Consider the following 22,098-nt stretch of genomic DNA (forward strand, 5'->3'; position numbering starts at 1 on the left):
AGGTGCTTGACACAGGTTGGCCTAAAGCAACTTCCTCATACCCAGCTCCCGAAGAGCTGCGGCCGAGATGCACAGGACACAGGCAGGAGAACGAGCAGTCCGCGCCACAGGCCGGCCGAACTGCGGCGCGGGTGCACGGTGGCCAGGACCTGTCTTCTCCTGCCGGGGAGGCTGGGACCCGGTTCCCAACCACGGCGACTCTGAAGCAGCAGCGTCTGCCTCGATGAACGCGTTCGGGGACCCACGAGCAGGCAGACGAAGGCTCCGAGCTGCAGGCGTGGCCACACACAAAATGGCCGCGGAGCGGGCCTGTGCCAGCCCGAGCACACTCGTGCCTTCCGGGGGCGGCAGCCGCCTTTCCTCCACACTCTGCTCACACCTCCCTCCCCCGGGGCTCCTGGTCTCTGCGCCCAGGGCTTGGGAACATGCCTGTCCTTGGTGAGAAGAGCAAATAAAAGCTCATGGCCTACTTCCAGCAACCTCACTGTTTCTCACTTTAAGATTAAAATACTAAACACACAGACATACAGAGGCTGGAGAGTGAGGGGGAAATTAAGCAGCATCGGAGCTGTGCAACAAGGACTCACGCAGCACCGGGCTTTGGTAGCCTGGCAACCCGAGGAAGGTGTGTTGGAGTGAGGAGGACACGGACAGACAAGTACCAGGGCTGGGGCAGTCAGGGCTGGACGGGGGAAGGGGGCACAGGCTGGCCTGGCCTGTGTGCTGAGGAGGGAGGGGAGAGCAAACAGCACGCTGCTTGCCCACACTGCTCGTGACTGCCAGCCGTGTGTCCCCGGTGGCACCTAACTAATTGGTCACCTGCTAACTCCAGGCTCTCTCCTCTCCAGTCCCGTCTAGTTTCCTGTACTGGTGCTTTCCTGGAAACCCTGGACTGTCATGTCCTTCCCCTGGTCTGAAACCTCCCATGGCTCCCTGATGCCTCACTGAGGCATTCTCCTAGTATTCAAGGACCCTCGGCACCGGGTCCCAGTCTACCCCTCCAGCCTTGCTTTTCTCTCGTCTCCCATACTGAACCCTCTGATCCTGCTTCACTGCCCCTTCCTTACACATCCCTCCTATACGCCCCCACATGTGGGGAACTGTCCCTTCACCTTAGTCCAAACCCGGAGGACACTGTTCTCTTCATACCTATTTGCTGAATGCCTACCATGGACCAGGCACTGAACTAGGCAACGAGACCACAGGAATAAGAGAGACATCTCTTGTCCACGGTGAGCTCCTGGCAGTAGGGCCAATCAAGGAAGCCCATCAATACGACACCAATGTGGCAGGTAATCTAGGGTTAACAGAGACAGGGCACTCACTATGAGCCAGATACTACTTCAAGCCTTTACAGGCTCACTTAATCCTTTGAAAAACCCTCTAAGTCAAGTGCAATTATTACCAGCCAGTCCCATTTTATAGATGAGGGAACTGAGGTACAACAAAGGTCACATAGAACTTACTCGAAATCACCCTAAGTGAGGGACAAACTTACATGGACATTGGGCACCCCCGCCAGAGAGGCTGGTGTGGACTTTGAGGTCTAGCAGGGCAGTGAGAGCTGACCAGTCATGGGTAGAGCCAGATACTGGGATGCCCATGGCCAGAGCACCCTCCTCTACTTCCCAAAGAGACACTCCAGAAGTGCATACTTCCCTTCCCACATAGAAAGGAGATGTGTAGATGGGGCATGGACCTCACCCCAGGCTGCCCTCCCTCATTCTAGGAAGAAAGCAGAAAGCAGGAAGGGGATATGTGTATGAGTGACAGCCCACTATCATAACGTGAGGTGAAGGAAAACCCAAATCCACAGCCAATCCACTCAGCATCTACATTTACCCAGGCCACTCGGTGGGGGAACTTAACCCTAGATCATTGGGGGATCAGAGACTCTAGTGTCTTGCCTCTGGCACGAGCTGGGGAGGGGGATCTCTGGGGTGTATCAAGCAGCCTCTGCCTTCTGCCCCTGCAAGGCTGTGAGCACCTGCCTGAGATGCCATGCCTTCCTGCCAGCCAGGCTGCCTCTGTGCCTGTGCCAGGCACACCCCAACCACACTCTGGGAGGGCTGGAGCATGAAGCTGCACGACTCCGCTCACAGGTGGGCACAGGGCACTGGGGCTCCGGCCTGGACTGGGCCCCTCCACCTGGCTCTGCTCCTCCTGCTCACAGGGGCTGTATGTGTGTGGAGCGGGGAGGGTGTGCAGCCTCAGGGTCAGGCCTAGCAATATGGCTGAGGTGGGGCGTGGGATGGGGACTAGCTGTCCCTTCAGTCCAACCCAGGTGGCCTTTCCTCCTCCTCTCCTCTCACGGTAGAAATCCGATCCAGGGCATCCCGGGGCCCCACTCAGGCCACCAAGGCAGCCTCCACCCTGCTGCACCCCACCAGGTTGCAGGTCGCCTCTCACCAAGCACGAGGGACCTTCCCTCCTCCTCTCCCTCCAGCAACCCTCCAGTTTCTTCCTGAAACTGGCTGGAAGGTAAGCTCCATGAGGACAGGGACTTCCATCTGCTTTGTAAGCTGCTGAGTCCCCAGGGCCTAGAACAGTGCCTGGAATACAGCAGGCGCTCAGTAAATACTGTAGGAGGCATGCATTGTTGAGAGCTAGGAAAGAGGGCTAGCCAATTTTAAGCATTGCTAAGCAGAAAACCTCTTGAAGGTCACCAGAATAGATAGGGGAGAGAAACAACATTGTCGGCCAAAGTAAGGGTAAAGGTAAACAATACGTGATTTGCAGAGGGCTTATTCTGAGTTACAGCCAATTAGAGGGCCATAAAACTTTGGGTGCCAGACTCATCTCGGGTCTGGACCCTTATCTTTAAACTGAGGGTACAAATTAAGTGGGACAGACAGATGGTTCTTATCAACAGGAGACAGACAGATAGTTCCTCCTGACCCCAGAGCTATGCAGAGATAGCCGCAACTCCCACTTTTGTAACTTGCTTGCTTGCTTCTCACCGTATAAAAGAGCTAGCCTGTGAGCGTTCGGCGCGACTCCCCTTTGCAGCCTTAACGGGCACCCTGGGAGTTCGCCCCTGCGCAGGTAAAAAATAAAGTACCATCTAAGTGCACTCCACACGTCTCCATTTGATTTTCTGCTCGCGTACGGGATACAACATTTGGAGGCCCCAGCGGGATCTCCCTTTTGGGAGTTTTGCTTTCGGAGACTGGGTGGACAGTTCGAACTCAGTAAGTAATTTGTCAGGATCCTGTTTTGGTTTTGGTTTCAGTCCTCCGGAGGCTTTGCCCTGAGGTAGTAGGCAGGACGCTGCCGGAACCCTACCCAGGGGTTCGGAGAATAGTGGGACGCCACTTCCGAATATAGGTTTTGTCTCTGTGCCGCGCGGCCTTGTCGTGTTTGTCTGTGTTATGTTGTCGGAGGTATGTTATTAATGTAGTGAGAATGAGAGTGTGATTGTGTCTGTGGCTCCACCGGCATCAGCCTACGGAGCGTGCGTGGGCCCCAACCTGCGGTTCCTTAGTCTGTCATACGGCATAACGGCTGGGAGTTTAACCCGAATTCTACGCGGGCAGCCTTAGCTAAGACAGACCTAAGTCCTCGCGAGAGGAGAGGCCAGGCGGGCGAGGCGAATATCCTCCGACCTCGTTAGCTGTTTGTCTCGATATTGTGCTTGTCTCAGTTACGTGAAACTAACCCTTGTGAAAATGGGCCAGCGGGAGTCCACCCCCGAACTCCCCGCTTGATTGCATCTTGAATAACTTTTCTGATTTCCAGCGTCGTGCACGCGGCTACGTGAGCGTGCAGCTCGATCCGGAGTTCCTGCGGACTCTTTGCCAGCTAGAGTGGCTGACTTTTGGTGTCGGATGGCCTGCAGAGGGGACTTTCGACCTCCCGGTATTGTTTGCAGTTCGGGCCACAGTTTATAGAGCCCCACACCCCGATCAGATAGTTTACATCAATGTGTGGGTAGATATAGCCCCAGACAAGCCAGGCTATATTCAGAAATGTCTAAGAAGGAGTGCCTCCCGCGGAAGAACGGTTCTGTTAGCCGCGGGAAGAGGAAAACAAAAAGAAATTCCCGGAGCCCTCCGCACCGAGAGGGCGGAGGGTGCCTAAACTCTACCCCCACCACTACCAGGACCTGGGGAGGACATGTTAGACCCCTTGAATGCGCTCCCTCCCTACCCTAGGAGGGAAGTGCCGCATTCTACCCAGCCGGAGGAGGGAGGGACACTCTCGAGCCCTCCTCACACCCGAGGGGGAACTAGAGAAGGGGAGGAGGCTCTAGTATTCCCAGCACCTCCGGCACTTCTGCCACTCCGTGAGGCACCGCCCGGACCGGGTGCCCCTGTTGGAGCACCCCCTCGGTTGATATATGTTCCTTTCTCCACTAGTGATCTGTATAATTAGAAACACCAGAATCCCCCATTTTCTGAGAAACCGCAGGGATTAATTTCCCTACTAGAAACTATATTTAGGACTCACCAGCCAACCTGGGATGATTGTCAGACTCTATTTACCTCAGAAGAAAGGGAAAGAATTTATAGGGAGGTTGCAAAGATTGTGTTGGGAGAAGGGAGGGAGGAATCTCCCGCTGCTTTCCTAGAAAGATTACTGCAGGCAGGTGCGGTAGTTCTTAGGAGCAATAGGATAGTGCCGCCTCTGGATTCTAGGGTTTGCAGAATTGGCCAAGCCTCTCCATGAACTTACGAGGGGAAAAGAGGGAAATATAACTTGAACTGAAAAAGAGAACCAAGCCTTTGAGGCGCTTAAGGCAGCTTTGGTATCTGCACCTGCATTGGCCTTGCCAAATTTAGGAAAGCCGTTCCAGCCGTTTGTGGCAGAAAACGGAGGCATTGCAAAGAGAGTGCTGAGCCAGGCTTTAGGACCCTGGAGAAGGCCCGTGGCCTATTTGTCCAAGAGATTGGACCCAGTAGCCTCAGGGTGGCCAACCTGCTTACGAGCTCTAGTTGCCACAGCCATGCTAGTGAAGGAGGCCAGCAAGCTCACCCTTGGACAGAATTTGCAGATAATTGGGGAGCATCATATAGAGAGAATTTTGAAATCCTCTCCTGATCGCTGGTTGTCTAATGCACGGCTAACTCAGTACCAGGTGCAGTTGCTGAATTCCCCATCAGTCCAGTTCCTGAAAAGTGCCGCCTTGAATCCAGCCACCCTGCTTCCAGCCCCTGATCCAACCATCATGCATAGCTGCCATGAAATATTAGAGCAGGTCACAGGCATGCGCCCAGACTTGCGGGATGAGGCATACAAAAAAGCAGAGCTCGCTCTGTTCTCGGATAGCAGTAGTTTCCTTAGGGAAGGGCAGCGGTACACGGGGGCTGCGGTAACCACGGAAACTGAAGTCCTTTGGCAGCAAGCCCTGCCAAAAGGAACTTCAGCCCAGAGGGCGGAGTTGATGGGGTGTTTGCAAGGTCTAATCTTAAGAAAGCTGCAGGATATCTCTGCATATCTAGGGACTTTGAGTAGAAGATGCCTGTACTGGTAGGGACTTTTGGCTGCCACGTACTGAGTTTAAGTGCTGAGTTTAAGTACAGTCCTTCCCAGGGTGGGAAAGGAGCAGGGATTAAAGGTAGACTGTAGTTAAATCTGGATGGGCAAAAATATGTAGAAAGGTTGTGAAAGTTTTAAACCTGGAGGAAAGGAAACCTCAACTACTTGTTTTCTGGTTTTATGGTAATGTAGTTTCATTTTGCTTCCGTTTCTAATCAGAAACCCCCTGTATCTGAAGACCTAGTTAGGGTCACCTGAAGACCTAGTGAAGGTCGCCTGTAACCGGTTGGAGAGAATGCCTTTGCCACTCGGGACCCAGGAAGGGTCATTTGGGCCTGATGTGTGTTTCAGCCTGAGGCAAAGGAGCATGTCTCTGCCAAGAGACCGGACCTGAATGGCATGTCTCTGCGGAGGCTCCAGTAGACGCACCGGTGCAAGAGGATGCCTCTACCTGTGTGCTGTTCTTATAGAACTCCGTCTGTGTTCTAGATTTTGTTCTGTATCTTCTCTGAAAAGAAAATTGAGGATTCCAGGGATAGTTAAAACTTCACACTCTGTAGGAAAGTGAACAAGGGAAAGTGCAAGATATGTAAATGAAGATGTATGAAAGGATACAGAAGGTTGGTGGATGTTGCAGAAGGTCTATGGGAAGCTGTAAAGATAGAAGAGGGTTTGTAAAAAGGTGTGTAAAAGGTTATAAAAGTTTGTGAAAGTTTTGGAAAGAAAGTGTGTGGGGCCAGTAATAGAAGGTATAAGGCATAGAGATGCAATCTTAGTAGATATCAGAAGGAAAAGGATTTTCCTTCGCACTTGGTATTTTTCTCCCTACCTGATCCCTCCAGAATTTGGCATTCTGAAGGAGTGAGTAATGACATAAGGTTTCTCTGCATAAATCCATTAAGACCAGTCATTAATAGTTTGTTAACCGATGCTTTGACTGGAATGTCACGCCTGAAGGAGGCATGTCTGGGTTCTGGTTGTCACCAGGAAGCCCCGAGGAACTGGGATTGACTTGAGAAGCTAGCAAAAGCCCACAGGAAGAAGCCTGGCACCTTGGTTGATTGTGTGGTTCGTGGCAGTCTTTCCAGGGAAGGAACGAAGGTTTCTTTCCTGAAAGATGGATAAAAAGGAACCTGTAGGCACAACGAAAGCCTCAAGGATTTAAGTGAAACAACTGGTACAGGTGAAGCCAGGTGGCAGATGTGTGGCTCTGCTTCTGTGCCCTGAGGGGCAGACTGAAGTCAGTCTAAAGGTTCCCTGAGTGAGTTCCAGCGAAGCAAACTTAAAGATCATAGGCGATCCAGGCTGCTCTTGGTGTGTTTATGCAAACAGACAGGCAGAATTAAAAGTTGGACTCAAAGTAGTCTCTTTAATAACGATGAGGGTGATATTAAGGAGAAAGATCATGGTCTAAGGAAAATCACAATGCTCAGTATTGGATATAGGAATCATGCAGCTGTCTTGAAAGTTTGCTTTCATTTGAAAGTTGAAACTGGGTTTGTAATATTACCGAAGATGTTCAATTTACAGGCACGAAGGGCCTGTCAAATTGCCATTGCTGTATGTCATCGCAGCAAGGGCCTTGCAACTGAATGTCTTCCCAAAAGACAGTCTCACCAGCATAGAGACTGGCTTGGGAGTGGTTGTGTAAATTAACCTGCGTGTTCCTCCTTCTGTTTTCATAGGGCGTGGGACTATGGCCTCATTACCTGAGAGAATGGTTGCAATATAGGCCTCACTTAAGGATCCCATCTTCATCATCTACCCCTGAGACTCAACTAGTTTGGTTAAACTAGGTAGTTGGGTTGGTAAAGGGTTTGAGAGATCTGTGGGCTTCACTTCAGAGCTTATCTTCCCTTTTCTGTCCTAATAGCCAAGACAGAAAGGGCCCAGAGATCTGAAAGGAGAGAAATCCTGATATATTCCCCTCAGCCCGAGCGAAGTGTAGTGAGCCACAGGGTTTTGGACAGGTGTAGCATGTCTCATACACCTTCCTCCAGATGAGCCATTCTTTACCTAGGTGCCTGCCTTTCTGATTCGGTAATTATGATTTAATTGTGCCTTCCAAATCTCTTGCCAAGTCTGTCACCTCCAGAATATGACGAGGATGCCAACTGTCCAGTAATGCCAGCCTTTGGACACCGAGCCTGCAACTTCGCAGTGACAGCCAACTGACTTGGATTCTGTAAGGTCCTTCCCCTTACAGGAAAGGACTACCTCCGTGCTGCACCCCCTTTCAGGGCACCCCGACCCAAGGTTAGGTAGGACAACGTCCATGTCCAGCCGGAAGCAGTTACAAGAAGATGAGACCTTCGCCCATTGTCCTTTATATAATTATAAAGGGGTTATATATCTGAAAGGAAGGATTGAAGCAGGGTGCCGCCAAGAGGAGGGCCCAGGAAGGGATTTGTAATAGGGTCCAGAACTCAAGGTGTACCATTCCTAGGCCCCTTACTCATAATTCTTCTGGGGATTAAGCCTAGGGCCTTGCATCCTACAGACCCTAGTTCAGAATCTAGAAGCCACAGTCACTCGTACTGCAGTAGCTAAGGTGCTGGCCCTTCAGAATTATCAGCATCAGTACCAGAAACTAAGGCAGTTTACTGATACCCAGAACTATGGCCAGCTCTATAGTGATGCTAAAGGAGCCGAAAACGACTTTTTGCATCAAAAGGGGGGAATATAGTAGATAATGGTTTAGTTAGTATGCTGCTCCCAGTTACTATGCTGCTTCCAGGTTGCCCCTGGCTGCTCACTTACAGGTTCAGTGAGCCCAGGTGGCACTAAGGGAACCTGTGCTCAGGTTTGGGGAGGAAGTGAACCCCTAGGCTCTATAAGCTGAGCCTGCATGAATATTAGGAATTGGATACTAAGCCATGTAGGTACACCACCATTTTAGGTAAGCTGATTATAGAAATCGTTGTTTAACAACAAGGAACATGACCCACTCCTCCGAAAAGAATCCAGGATTACTGAAAGCCCCTGAGGGCATTTGGTTTATATGCCTCCAAGGAATATATCTTTGTTTGCCACCAATTTCTTATCCAGAATTTCGTGTAACTGGGTACATAATTCCCCAAGTGTATCTCTATGCAGGAAACCCAGATTTTGTTCTCCCCTCTAGGACTAGGAAAAAAAAAAAACTCCCCTTCTTATACCCATAGTAGCCACTGTTGGGATCTTAGGGTCCCCCGCACTCAGTGCCGCAGCCCTCATTCGGGAGATTTAGAGTTAAGGCAGCTTTCGCAGACTTTCTCTAAGGACATATCTCTGCTGCAAGATCAGGTAGCTGATTTAGAAAGACTGGTAGACTCCTTAGCAGAGGTAGCTGTCCAAAATCGGAGAGGATTAGATGTATTGTTCTTAAGGAAAGAAGGATTATGTGCAGCATTAGGAGAAACTTGTTGCTTTTATGCTAATCATTCAGGGATAATTAGAGATAGTATCAAGGTCTTAACCCAGAGACTAAAAGAATGAGAAAATCTAGAAGAACCAACGCAGGAATCTATTAAGATGTCCCCATAGTTGACTACCCTGATTTCCTCTATTAGTGGGCCTTTATTAATTATACTCCTCTGTTTAACCTGTGGCCCCATCATTAGTATGATTCAAGGATTTGACTCATAAGTGCCAACAAGGAAATGGGGGAATGTTGAGAGCTAGGAAAGAGGGCTAGCCAATTTTAAGCATTGCTAAGCAGAAAACCTCTTGAAGGTCACCAGAATAGATAGGGGAGAGAAACAACATTGTCGGCCAAAGTAAGGGTAAAGGTAAACAATACGTGATTTGCAGAGGGCTTATTCTGAGTTACAGCCAATTAGAGGGCCATAAAACTTTGGGTGCCAGACTCATCTCGGGTCTGGACCCTTATCTTTAAACTGAGGGTACAAATTAAGTGGGACAGACAGATGGTTCTTATCAACAGGAGACAGACAGATAGTTCCTCCTGACCCCAGAGCTATGCAGAGATAGCCGCAACTCCCACTTTTGTAACTTGCTTGCTTGCTTCTCACCGTATAAAAGAGCTAGCCTGTGAGCGTTCGGCGCGACTCCCCTTTGCAGCCTTAACGGGCACCCTGGGAGTTCGCCCCTGCGCAGGTAAAAAATAAAGTACCATCTAAGTGCACTCCACACGTCTCCATTTGATTTTCTGCTCGCGTACGGGATACAACATGCATTATCACCTCCACCTTACAGGTAGCGAAATGTGTACATTTCCCAAAGCTGTACAGCTGGTACGTGGCAGAACTAAGATTCATAGCCAGCACTTCGCAGACGTGACACACACCGTCTCATGCAACCACCCGACACTAGTATTTACTGAGTCCCTGATTGGGGCAAGACACTCGATCCTCACAATCGAAACTTCACTAGGGGCCTTTTATGTACCAGGTGCTGGAGCACACAAAGACATGGCCTTTTTGAAAAATAAAAGCTGTGTGTGTACACACATATACATATATATGCGCATAACATGTAAAGGCACATGTACATACATGTAAGGGCATATGGAAATATGTGCTGTTTGTATGTTGAGAAATTTCATGCATATATGCGACAGAAACCCGGAGGGCGCAAGATTCGCTGCAGGCACAAGGTTCCACAAAGGGGACAGAAGCAGAGGGAGGGGCTCTGATGAATCCAAAACCTGCAATAAAATGGAAGGAGCCCGGCAGCCCGAGGGGCCGGGGTGCTGTGCACGAAAGCAGAACCGTGCGGGCTCAGGGAACAATTCGCAGAGAAGTCTCACCGGCCTGAGGTTTTTCTTCCTTGTTTATTTTTACACCTCTGCCTTTAACTGTTTCATATTCTGTGCCTATCAGCGATGTTTTATCTAAAAGAAAAATAAAGGTTCCCTGCAGTAAAAGAATACTTTTTGAAAACCACTGCTCAAGTTTACTCTCATTATCCTACAGATGGGAAACTGGAATTCCCCCTGGTCCCAGAGCTGGCTTGTGGCTGAACGGGGGAGACAGCCCAGGTCTCTGGGCTGCCCAGGAGCTGCCTGGGACACTCCAATCTCACAGGGCGTAATGCAGAGGAGGTGGGCCACGCCTCAGTGTGTGGACCTGTAAAAGCAGGCCCTTAGGGTCATGACTAGGACACGACCCAGGACACTCAGGCCTCCGTAGCACTGCTCTCGCCTCCTGCTGGAGGAGCTGCAGAGCTTTTTCTGCTGGAAGTCATGAGTTGTTTGTTGGTTTTCTTCCTGCTTGGCCTGTTTTGAAATGAGGAAGAAGCTATTCCTCCTGGCAAGCCTGGGTAACCCAGAAGGGCAGCAGTCCCCTCCCTGAAGAAGCGGAGGCAGCCAGCTCCAACAGGGAGAAACCGGATCCAGGATGCTGACTGGTCAGCAGCTGACCTCTCTGCTGGCCCCTGCTGGCTCCTACATATCCCACTGGGGCTATCTTCCCTGAGAGTACAGGCTCTGGAGGCAGATGGGTTCAATTTCAGCATCCACCTGCTTCCAGCTGAGTGATCTCAGGAAAGACACTATACCTCGCTGTGACTCAGTTTCCTCGTCTATCAAACAAAATGATCCCACAGAGTTACTGGGAGGCTTAAATGAATGATTACACAGAAAACACTTAGAACAGCACCTAGAACACAGGGAACACTCAATGAGTGTAGCTGTCACTATTACTTTTTGGTTTGTACATAAGGTTCCCTGAAACCTGGTCTCTGAGGTGCCCAGCCAGACTAGGCTGGATGCTAAGGTAACTGCTGTGGGGTGGAGTAGACAGCAGCACCAGAGATAACTGAGGCATAAGCCTGTAGGCATGCAAGCCTCCTTCAGTCTCCTGGCTTCCCTCTCAGCATCTGAGAGAGCTGGAGGCAGGCTGAATAGTGCTACCTGCTCCCCAGCACTGCCAGGAAAACTCTGGTACCCAGAAGCAGGTAAGGACTCCGGCCTCTCCTGCCTCACACTCTGCTGTGGTTCTCACACCCTATTGTGGTTCCTGCCCTGGGGGTGGGGGGGTGGGGCACGGCCTCTGCCGGGTTCCTTGTTCATGTTCCCTGCGCTTGGATCCTTCATTGATATCCTGTGGGAATGCTCCAGGCATTTTCCTTGAGATAAGTAATCCCAGACATCTATTGCTTGAGATAAACCCAGTCCAGGGATTTGAGGGAGTTAGCTGCATATTATCTTTAAAAGTCATTGCTGAATATTTCCTTGAGGTGTGGGGTCAACCTGGTGAGTGTACCTATGAATTTACCCTACTGTTTCTTCAGAAGGGGACATGTAGGAGGGTACACAGTTTTGCCTGGCCCCAGGGAGGGGCATCGGCAGCCATGGCATCTACACTCTGTCTTTTGCCCACCAACACCCCAGGTGCTGCAGAAAGGACAATCTTTAAGATTCACATTAAGTATAGGGACCGCTCAGGCTCAACACTTACTTTTTAGACCTCAACCTTTTAATCTTCACATCCCAGCACCTAGCACCTGGCAGGGCTCTCGGCGGGAGCTTAGTGAATGCCAGTTACACTGAACGGAGGCTCTCCTTCTCTAGAATCACAGCTCAGAAATATTCATGATTGTATTAGAGCCAGGTGTGTCTGCCACATGCGAGCAGGTCTTTGCAACTACCAGTGTCCCTGATAAATATTCTACTGTACTTGGAGCTGAGTGGGTTGTCTTGAGGATTCTTTGGTGTCCAGTAATTATTAATATGATTACTGAGTTATGGTAGATGTTGTGTTTAGACATAGGTTACTCAAGCATCCCAATTGCCAACTCTTAATCAACTTTAGAGAAGAAACAGAAGTGCCACCATATTTCCCACTTCCCCTACCAATCTTTTGCCTCAGTGATCTGGTGTCTTAATTGTTCCCATGCCCACCCACTTCCTTCCACCACGCTCATTTTCTCACTATTTCCTTTATCTGAGGTGTCCTCCTCTCTCCTCTTCATTAGCACAGGGCCCAACCATATTTCAAGGCCACACTCAAGTTCAAAACCTTTATGAAGCCTTATGTCTGTGCTTCATGGTCTTTGTCCACTGCTGTTTCACCTGTTGCTACTCCTGGTGTCTCCCCTAATACCTAGCATTTCATAGCAGGCTCTTTCAGGCACGTGTCCCCTAATCACCTGTTCTGGCTGGTACCTCCACCACCACTCTATTGCAATTCCTTTCCAAGGTCAACAATGACATCAGACGGAGTCAGGTTCAATTCCTGGATTGGCCAATCCCAGGGTCCCTTCCTCAGTCCTCATCCTTACTGACTTGAATACTGCGCGGCACCCCCTTCTTAAATCCTCTGTTGTGTGTACAGTCCGGAGCACCACCCTGGGACCACCTTTCCTGCGTCGCTCATGACTGCTCCCACCTATGCTCAGCCTGGGCCCCTGCTCCTATCCCTCGGCCCCTGTGCCCTGTGTCCTGGGACACCTTCACAACACTAACTTCATCCCTCACCTCATCTTTGGTCCTCAGTCATCTTGGAACACTTGTGGGACAGCCCACTTGGGTGTGCTGTTACCGCATGTTTAACATAACTAAAATTCATTCAACTATTACTTGTTGAGCGTCTACAAAGCCAGGGTCTCTTCTAGTCATTGGCCAGCAAACCACATGAAAGCTCTTGCTCCACGTGTCCACCGGCGAATGCGTGGACAAATAAAATGGGTAGAGCTATGTAATGGAGCATCATTCCGCCTTAAAGGGAAGGGAACTCTGACACATCCTACAACATGGATAAACCTGCAGGCATGGTGCGAGGTGAAATAAGTTAGTCAGAAAAAGGCAAATACTGTAGGATCCCACTTTTATAAGGTACAGGAAGCAGAGTGGTAGTTGCCAGGAGCAGGGGAGAGGGGGGAGTTATTGTTTAATGGGTACAGAGCTTAAGTTCTGCAAGACGCGGAGACTCCTGGAGACGGAGGGTGGTGGTGGTCACACAATAACAGGAGTATGCTTAATGCCACACTGACCTGTACACTTAAAACTGGTTACGATGTAAATTCTATGTTGCGTGTATTTAACCACAATAAAAGTCCCCGCCCTCTCCACTTTTCTGTATATTTTATAGCCTCAATTAAAATGAAAAATACACTGTCCTCCCAGATCTTACAGTCTAGAGGCAAGACCGTGGCTACCATCCCAGCAGCTCCTTCCCAAAAGCCCACCACTTGCACTGCCGCTATCCAGGCTTGTCCTGCGGACACATGATCCCTTTTCTCCCCCACCTCGAAGCCCCTTCCATTGTTCCTCTTTAAGCTTTTCACCTCAGTCCTTCCTCCTTCCCAGTACCACAATCTCTGCCACCTCTTGATTTTTGATAGAAAAACGTAAGGAAGGGGGAAGAAACTCAGGAATGCCTGGTTCCAGCACTGACTTCACCAATGGCTCTGACTAACCTTGCACATGAGCTCTGACTGCCCCACCCATTATGTGACGAGTTTGACAAGACACTCATGAAGGCTCCTTCCGGCTCTAGCACAGGGTAAGTCTCCAGCTGATCCTACCCAGCCCAGCCTGCGGTCTGGTGTGCTCCTCGCAGGTCCTCAGCAGTCTGAGAAGAAAGGCCTTTTTCAGGAGGGGAACCCAGCCAGGGCGACAGCTCCCACCCAGTGCCCCTTGGCTCTCTTTCCTACCAGCTTGAACTTTTACTGCTTGCAACCTTGTGAGTTTGGATTACCTGACCTTGGATTCCGCCAGCCCTGCACTGCTACTCCTCTTCTGACCTGACTGCCCGTAACTGGGGCAGCCTCGTCTGCTGACAGTGGGCCCTGCTCTGCTGCCACCAGCTGGGCTGCCTGGTGGCTGTACAACAAGGGTGTTGCCAGCTGGACTCTGGACTCTCCCTGGGCCATCACCATGGCCCCTGCTGACGTGCCAGTCCTGGCCCTGGTCCCTGCAGTGTCCTCTGAGTTCACCCCTGATGTAAGCTGGGTTTATGATTTGTCTGCGATTGAGTCACTCACTCCACAAATGACCACTACGATGTCTAGTCCACGAGTGGCACTGTCTCAGCAAGAGACACGTCAGGAGGGAACACAACTGCTTCTCATGTCAATGTCACACTGCCAGGACGAGCTTCCCTACTCAACACAGACTTCATCCAAGTCAAACTCCTTCACGCAACAGGTGTTTCTGGAGCACTTATTATGTGCCAAGCACTATTCCAGGCATCCTAATAAAATACCAATTTTAGGAAGTGTAACTTTCTATGCAATACAATGGTTACAGAGCCTGAGCTAGGCGACAAGAATCTCAGTTATGTGTCCTTCAGTAATTACGAAACCTCCGAATCTCGGTTTCCTCACTTGAAAATGGGGGTAATAATAGTAACTAAATGATAAGCTTGTCTGAAGAATAAATTAGAGAGTCCATGTAAAATACTTAGAACGGTATATGGCACATAGCAAGCACCTGGATATTAATCATCTTTTATTTTTATGTAACCTAAATATGCCAAGAACTTTAAGAGTCCTTGTCCCATCCTACACAACCAATATCCCAACAGTACATTTGTAGATGAGTTGGGCTTCAACAGAATGAAGCCCCAAGGTCACCATCACCAATAAAGAATAAAGATACCTGTGCAACGTAATACATAACAACCCTAATGCTTTCACATGGGCCAACCTTGGGGATATCATTAAAGATATGGATACCAACAGCTCTTGAGAGGATAAAATATTTCTAGTATATGTATTCAAAAGTATATAATAAGCAGCTTTCTACAAACCAGTAAGAAAAAGGCAACCTGATAGAAGAATGAGCAAAAGACCCGAATAGGCACTTCACAAAAAAATGTTACCCAAATAGCCAATATGAAAATGCAAACAATGCAAACTCAGACCATAGTACAATGCTACTTAATACCCACCAGCATGAGGAAAACAAAAAAGGAAAACAACACCAAATCTTGACATGACATGGAGCAAGCAGAACTTTTCTACTCTGGTAGAAAAGTAGAAAAGTTCTGTTACAGCTGCTTTGGCACTAATTACTAAAACTATGACTCAGCAGTTCCGCTCCTGCATATATACCCAACAACTACATGTATATATAATGTATAATACACGTATACATGTGTGTACATACATAAATATCCATTCGCCAAAAGATATACTTAAACATATTCATAGTAGCACTGTTAGTAATAGCCCAAAAGCTGTACACAGCTCAAACATCCACCAACCATGTAATGGATAATAAACTGTGACCTATCAATAAATGGAGTACTACACAGCCACAAGAATGGGGGACTATAATGACACACACCGTGGATGAAGTCACAAACTAATGAGTGAAAGAAGTCATACACAACAGAGAACACACTGTGTGATCCATGTCGTAAGTAGAAAAGCAGGCAAAACTGATCTGCAACTTTAGCGGCTGAAATAGTGGCTACCCTGGGGAGGGCAGTGACTGGAAAGAAGCACAGGCCATTTTCGGGGAGGAGGGGGTCTGACAACGTTCGACTCCCTTACCTGACCTGGAAGCTGGTTACACGGTGTGCACACTTTGTGCCAGACACGTAGGGTTTGTTCGCTTTTCTGAATGTGTTATTTGTCAAGTAAGTATATACTGAAAAAAAAAAAGCTAGTGAGAAAGATTTTTTTTTAACTAGGAAAAATACTTTTCTCCGAATGCACTGTTGCCCCCAAACCAACAGATTTTTAGTGCCTCCATGCAATCTGAAAGATATATACACATTTCTGATCACTTTCCTATTGCCTTTCCATAAATGGCAGAGAAACTAGTCTTAAATTTCAAAACCATATAAAATAAACGTATTTTCAACACTCCAAATTAATTTATCAAGCTTTACGTTCTATGAGACTGAGTTTAAAATGTATTTGGGTTTTATAGATGCATGTTGAAAGACGGAGTAATTTTGAGAAACAAGGTTTTTTAATGAGAAAAAAGTGGTGGGGCCAGCGGTGAGGGGAAAATGCAGCTCCAAACTAGCAAGCCGGGGCTTACATTTCCAGTAGCTTCCACAGCACTGAAGTGACTCTGTACCTAGAAGCCAGGAAGTCCAAGCAGAAGCCAGAGACTCAAAGACAAGGTCAGGATCTGGAAGCAAGATGGTAGCTAAGTTATAAGGAGGCTCCAAGACTATGGCAAAAGAACCCAGAGGGCTGGTAGATAACCATAAGCTGCCAAAAGGTCAGGAGAGGTGTGAGCTGACTTCCTAACCCAGTGCAGGAAATAGTGGCTGGGTGTGGGCAGCCTTGGGTACAGAAGGAAGTGACTTCAGCCGATCGTGGAATAAGAGGATATGACCCTGGTTGTGCTCAGACCTGCAGATGGGATGAGCAAGCTGGTTCTTTTTCTTTTGGGTGTGACTTTCTAAATATATACACATTCATCTGTATAATACACTCCATTCAAATGTTTACCATCACTCAACAAGCCTTTGGAGGCATGGGGGGAGGATGTCAAATGCCCTCCAGGGAGAGTATCGGTACCTCGCCCAGGTTGCCTGGCCTTACCTTGGCTTCTGCCCTGCCAATCTCCTCTATCACCACTGCCACCACCTCTTCCTTCCCCACATCACAAAGGTCAGCTCCCGCCTTCACTGTAACATCACAACCAAAGAGTCCAGCAAGTGAGTTCACATAGGAAGAACCTTGAAGCTTGTCCTGAAATGTAAAAAGCCAGAGTATTCCAGAATCCACACACAGCTACTTTCCCCTCACTATCTAGAGAAAGGCAGGCCCTCACTTTGGGGAAAACTTCTCACTTCCCTGTCCTGGCCTCAAAGCAGCCTTACCGACTGCAGGAGGATGGTGTTGGCAGATGGCACGTGCTGGGCTGCTGAGGCACCTGGCAACGGGTTGGAAGTTTTATCTGGGAGGCAACATCGTGTTCTCCAGGGCAATGAGTATGTGTTTCCTACATTTCAGAGAACTTAGCAAGTGGAACTCAGTCTGCAAGGCAGAGCAAGCACCTCATTGAAAGGAAAAGGAAGGAAAACAGCTACAGGCTATACTCTCATCATTTCCACATATTTGCTTGGAATGGCCTTCTTGTTGCCCTTAAAGTTCATTTCAAATGTAGCAGCATCTAAATATGCCAACACCATAGCATATTTAGGTGTTCAGGGACACAGCTGCACCAAGCCACAGGCACGACGGAGCTGGAATACGTGTGCTTAAACAGAGGGATTCTATGGCAAACTGTCCCATATGACGTTAGGAAAAAACTCCTAAATACAATTTTGTAAGAGACTGTAAATGCTGAGGATAAGGGAAACAGGAACGAAGGGACAAGCAGTGGCCAGACAGCCCTTAAGTCATTTCCAACAGAAGCAGGGATCTGGAGGAAATGACCTCTCAGGGCCATTTCTACAAGACTGTCCCCCTATACCAGGGTTCCTCAACCTCAGCCCTATTGACATGTTGAACTGGACAGTTCTTTGTCGTGCAGAGGGCTGCCCTGTGCAATGTATGATGTTTAGCAGCATCCCTGCCCTCTACCCATTGGATGCCAATAATACTCCACCTGCTCCTCCATGTGACAACCAAAAATGTCTCCAGATGTTCACCAAATGTCCCCTGGGGGCAAAGTTGCCCCTGGCTAGGAACCACTGCCTTACACTAAAAAATCATGTCTCACATAGGCAAGACCCCAGCCGTGGCCAAAGTGCAGTCGTCTACTTTAGAAAGGGCTTGGACAATGTAGCCGGGTCGTTATCTCCTCAGGCGTTAAGGTAACAGAACTCCCCAAACAAGCCGCCACCATCAGATCGGAGAAGTGGGAGGAGGTCCAGGTGGGGATGTTCTGTCTCCAGTTCCACAAAGCCCACCTCCTCCCAGATACGGTCCGCACCAGAAGCCAGCCGATCAGAGAAACCCCAAGCTATCAAAAGTCACTCCACATCCTAATTCCTGTCAAGCGTTGGGTATACAAATTCTATATACTTAGTTAAATATCTGGGAGGAGGGAAGAGACATCTCAGTCCCTCAAAACCTTGTTCAACTAACCATCCCAGCTCTTCCCTTTCCTCCCCTCAACAACCTTGACCAGAATGTCACCGAGGATACCAGATGCCCTAAAAAAAATCTACCAAAGCTCAGGTCTTGCCCTGCAGGCCCTTGAAAACCAAGGCTGGCACTCTAGTCAAGAGTCATGGAAGAATCTGAAGGCCAAGGAGGAGGAACTGAAGTGGCGATTGCAGACATGTGAGGGAGGGACAGATGAAGGACCAAAACCAAGGGCAGTGGGGCAGAGCAAAGGCTGGGAGGGGCAGAGCCAGGGAGATCCCCAGGGACAGGCCCACAAGCTTCCCTGCTGTGGAAAGGGAAAGATCCTGCGTAACCACAGACTTGCCCAAGCAGAGACGATGCTGGCTGCACTGCCGCCTATAAATCTCGTCCGCTTGGGGCTGGGCTTGGCTCACTACAGGCCGCCCCCCACCAGCTACAGTTTTGCTAAATTTAGTGCTGTTCCCAAGTCACCCAAACGACACCGCTCTTCGTGTCCATTTCAGGTTCACCCGGGGACAGGCACAGAGGAGCGGGACTTGTCAAGAAGAGATCTGCCCTCCTGTGACCTCTCCCTTCCCCACTGAAGCCAGGGGAGCAGAAGACATGAGAAACCACCGTCAGAGGTCTCAGGGCTCTGCAAGCAGGCTCTGGCCCATGGTGGCACTCAGAGAGCAAAGGGGGCACAGGTTCCAGGGCAACACCCTCACTCGGCCCACTCCACTCCAACTAGTTTCACTCTCGGGGGGTCACAGATGCTGCTGGGGGCGGGCATTGGAGACACAGTCAGGACAGGCCTGGGGGAGGGCCCCTCTGCCTAGGAGATAAAAATGTGTTCCATCAAATAATTACAGGCACTAAAAATCAGAGGTTAAGACAGTGGTTTCTGAACCTGGTTGCACACTGAAACCGCCCAGGAAGCTTCAAAAATGACTGCTGGGTTGGGTAACTACGTATGGCGGCAGGTGGGTCCTGGGAATGTCGCAGGGAACACTTTGTGAGGTATATGACTTGTGACTGTGGTGCAGAATCACAATGCTGTAAACCTGAAACCAATACAAATAATATTGAAACTGTAAGTGAAAATTTAAAAAAAAAAATAGACTGCTGCCCAAGCCCCACCTCCCAAGGCTGATGAGACCAACAGGATTGGTCTGGGGTGTGATGTCATCGGCCCAGCTTTGGAAATTCCAATGTTGAGACAAGTTCGGAAGCAGTGGGTGAAGAGCATGCTTTCTGCCTCCAGGCTGCCAGGGGTGGGGGAGGGGCAGGGGAAGGAGTTCTGACCCAAACACTTCCTTGCTATGTGACCTTGGGCAAGTTATTTAACCTTCTATGCCTCAGCTGCATCCACTGTAAAATGCACGTGATAACATGTAACACCTGCCTGAGAGTGACGCTCTAAGTGGGGGTGTCCAAACTTTTAGGGTCCCTGGGCCTCACATTAAATACACTGAGACATGTAATCACAAAAATATCTCATGATGTTTTAAGTCAATCTATAACTTTGGGCTGGGCCGCATTCATAGCCACCCTGGGCCCCAGGCAGCCTGCGGGCCGCAGGTTGGACAGCTGTGAACGAGACGATAAAGCACACAGAACAGGGATATGTAGGAAGAGCTCAAGAAAAGTCAGGAATCATTACCACTGTGGTTATAATGGTAAAGAGGAGAGGAGAGCAGCACCCAAGAGCTGTCTCTATATCGTCATGGACTAAGCGTCTAGGACAGAAACTGGGACTATTCCAACAAGTGGGAGGGAGAAAGAGGCTCCAGAGCCACCTCTACTTAGGAGAAGGACCATCCACTCTCCCTTCCTCTGTTCACACTGTTCTTCCCACCTTCAACGTCCTCCCCTCTGCCCATCTGTCTAAATCCCACCACTCAGGGCCTAGCTCTGGGCAACCCAGGGCCTCTCCCTTCTCGGGTCTCCAGCAGTACTTCCTGTGTTCCTGTAACATTGGAACTATAGAATTTGCTATCCTGAACAGCTACCAGCTAAGTAATATCTGCCTATGGGACAGGTGAATGCTTTGCTATGTACTAGTCTGGTCTCCTTAAAGAGACAACGAGCAATTGGGGGAAGGCCCTAATTCTCATGCTTCTGTTTGTCCCCCAAAGCACCCAGCATCATACTGGACACACAGCCCTTGATTAATGAAGATTTTTTGTGGGAAGAAAACACACATGTTGAGACAGCAGTGCTAACTGCACAACAGCAAGGAGCTAGGTTCAGTGCCCAGGAGAAGAAGGGTCAGCACCAAAGACCATAGGATTCTGGACTCTACACCCCAACATTACAAGGACAGGCCACCACTCCTTTCCATCCCTAGAGACCTACCTCACCCACCCATTTCCAGGGCAAAAGGAATGCTGGGAAAACAACTCTGCTCCCCAGCACCCTGCTATTCCCAGGCCTCGACAAGTGAGGCCACGTGTCTAGTCACTTCTGCCACAAAGCCACCAACCCCCATGATTCCCTAAACCCAACTGCAGCAGCCAGGCAAAGCCAAGGTTGCCCACGTGGATGTCCAGAGCAGCTGGGCACCAACAGGCTGTAAGCCTCTTACAGATTAAAGGTCCTAATTTAAACCTCTATTTGAGGTAGGACAAGCGGGTCAGGGCTTGCAGGCCAGTCGGCACAGCTGGTAGAAGGGAAAGCAGTGAGGATCCAAGAGAGACTCCTCCTCTCCTTTGGGGGGAAGATGAGCCAGAAGGTAACAGATCAAAGTGGGGTCACTGAGAGGGATCTACCAGGAAACGCTCCCCGATTGCGTGAACGCTAACATCTCGCCCAATGAACCTGAGACACAGAACAACAGGACACGATATAAATTGGAACGGCCTTCCTCTCCCTGTCCTGACCTGGGTATGGAAATAACTAATAAAGTCCGGAAACGAGAGAGAGAAGAGGTGAGGGGCTGGATACGCTGTACTCCAGGAGTCACACCTGGTGACAGGAGGGAGGCAGCCTCTGCTTCCAGGCCCTGGTGAGGTTCTCCTGCCTCTCCTCGCCAGCTCTCTGCAGCAGGACATACCAGACGCAGGGGACAGAGTGGGTGGGCAGCCGCATGCCAGCCTGGATCACGCTGGGAGAGCCTGACTCCGCTGCTCTCTTAAAAAAAAAACCCTCTCGCCACATCTGTCTCCACGGAAATGGCCTCTGGGGAAGTGGTTGGAACCTGCTGTCTACGCCAAGAGCAAAGAAATTCCTCCAGGAGAGTTACTCTAACTTCTTGGACCCTGGCTCACAGTAAGAAATAAAGTTTATACGGTCACCCAGTACACCCAGTAGTCACCCAGTACACACATACATGAGCACTCGTGTATATGGAGATGTGTATATAATGGAAATAAAGCTTCCTGAAATCATATTCGTCTTTATGACATACTATGCAATCTAGTACTTTCTATTACAATTTTTTTTAACGTTGGTCTCAACCCACTAAATGGATTTCACCACCCACTAAGGTGTCTGGACTTGTAGTCTGAACCCCAGTCTGCAGGAAGTAGGGGGGGAGCTTTTGCTTGAAAGAATTTTTAAAACTCCCTCACAGACTGACCTCCCCACAAAGCAAAACCCCAGCAGGCACCCACGTCAGGAGCCACAGCAAGGGGAGGAAGAGCTGATGTCTTCCTGCCCCCAGGAGTCCCCACGTTTGTCCCCTACCATGCT

The 22,098-nt window shown here is 49.4% G+C and overlaps 1 long non-coding RNA gene across 2 annotated transcripts; it reads left to right on the forward strand.

The window, feature by feature from the left end:
* The first annotated feature begins 2,604 nt into the window (after window positions 1-2,604).
* On the forward strand, window positions 2,605-8,952 carry LOC139440380 (uncharacterized). Of its 2 annotated transcripts, none has more exons than XR_011650593.1 (2): window positions 2,605-3,383; window positions 3,739-8,952. It is a non-coding gene; the product is annotated as an uncharacterized lncRNA (long non-coding RNA). The 2 variants fall into 2 exon arrangements; XR_011650592.1 differs by having other exon boundaries at window positions 2,605-3,191.
* Window positions 8,953-22,098: the final 13,146 nt, after the last annotated feature.

The sequence above is a fragment of the Desmodus rotundus genome, chromosome 12 (assembly GCF_022682495.2).
Source record: "Desmodus rotundus isolate HL8 chromosome 12, HLdesRot8A.1, whole genome shotgun sequence".
Classification (NCBI taxonomy): domain Eukaryota; kingdom Metazoa; phylum Chordata; class Mammalia; order Chiroptera; family Phyllostomidae; genus Desmodus; species Desmodus rotundus.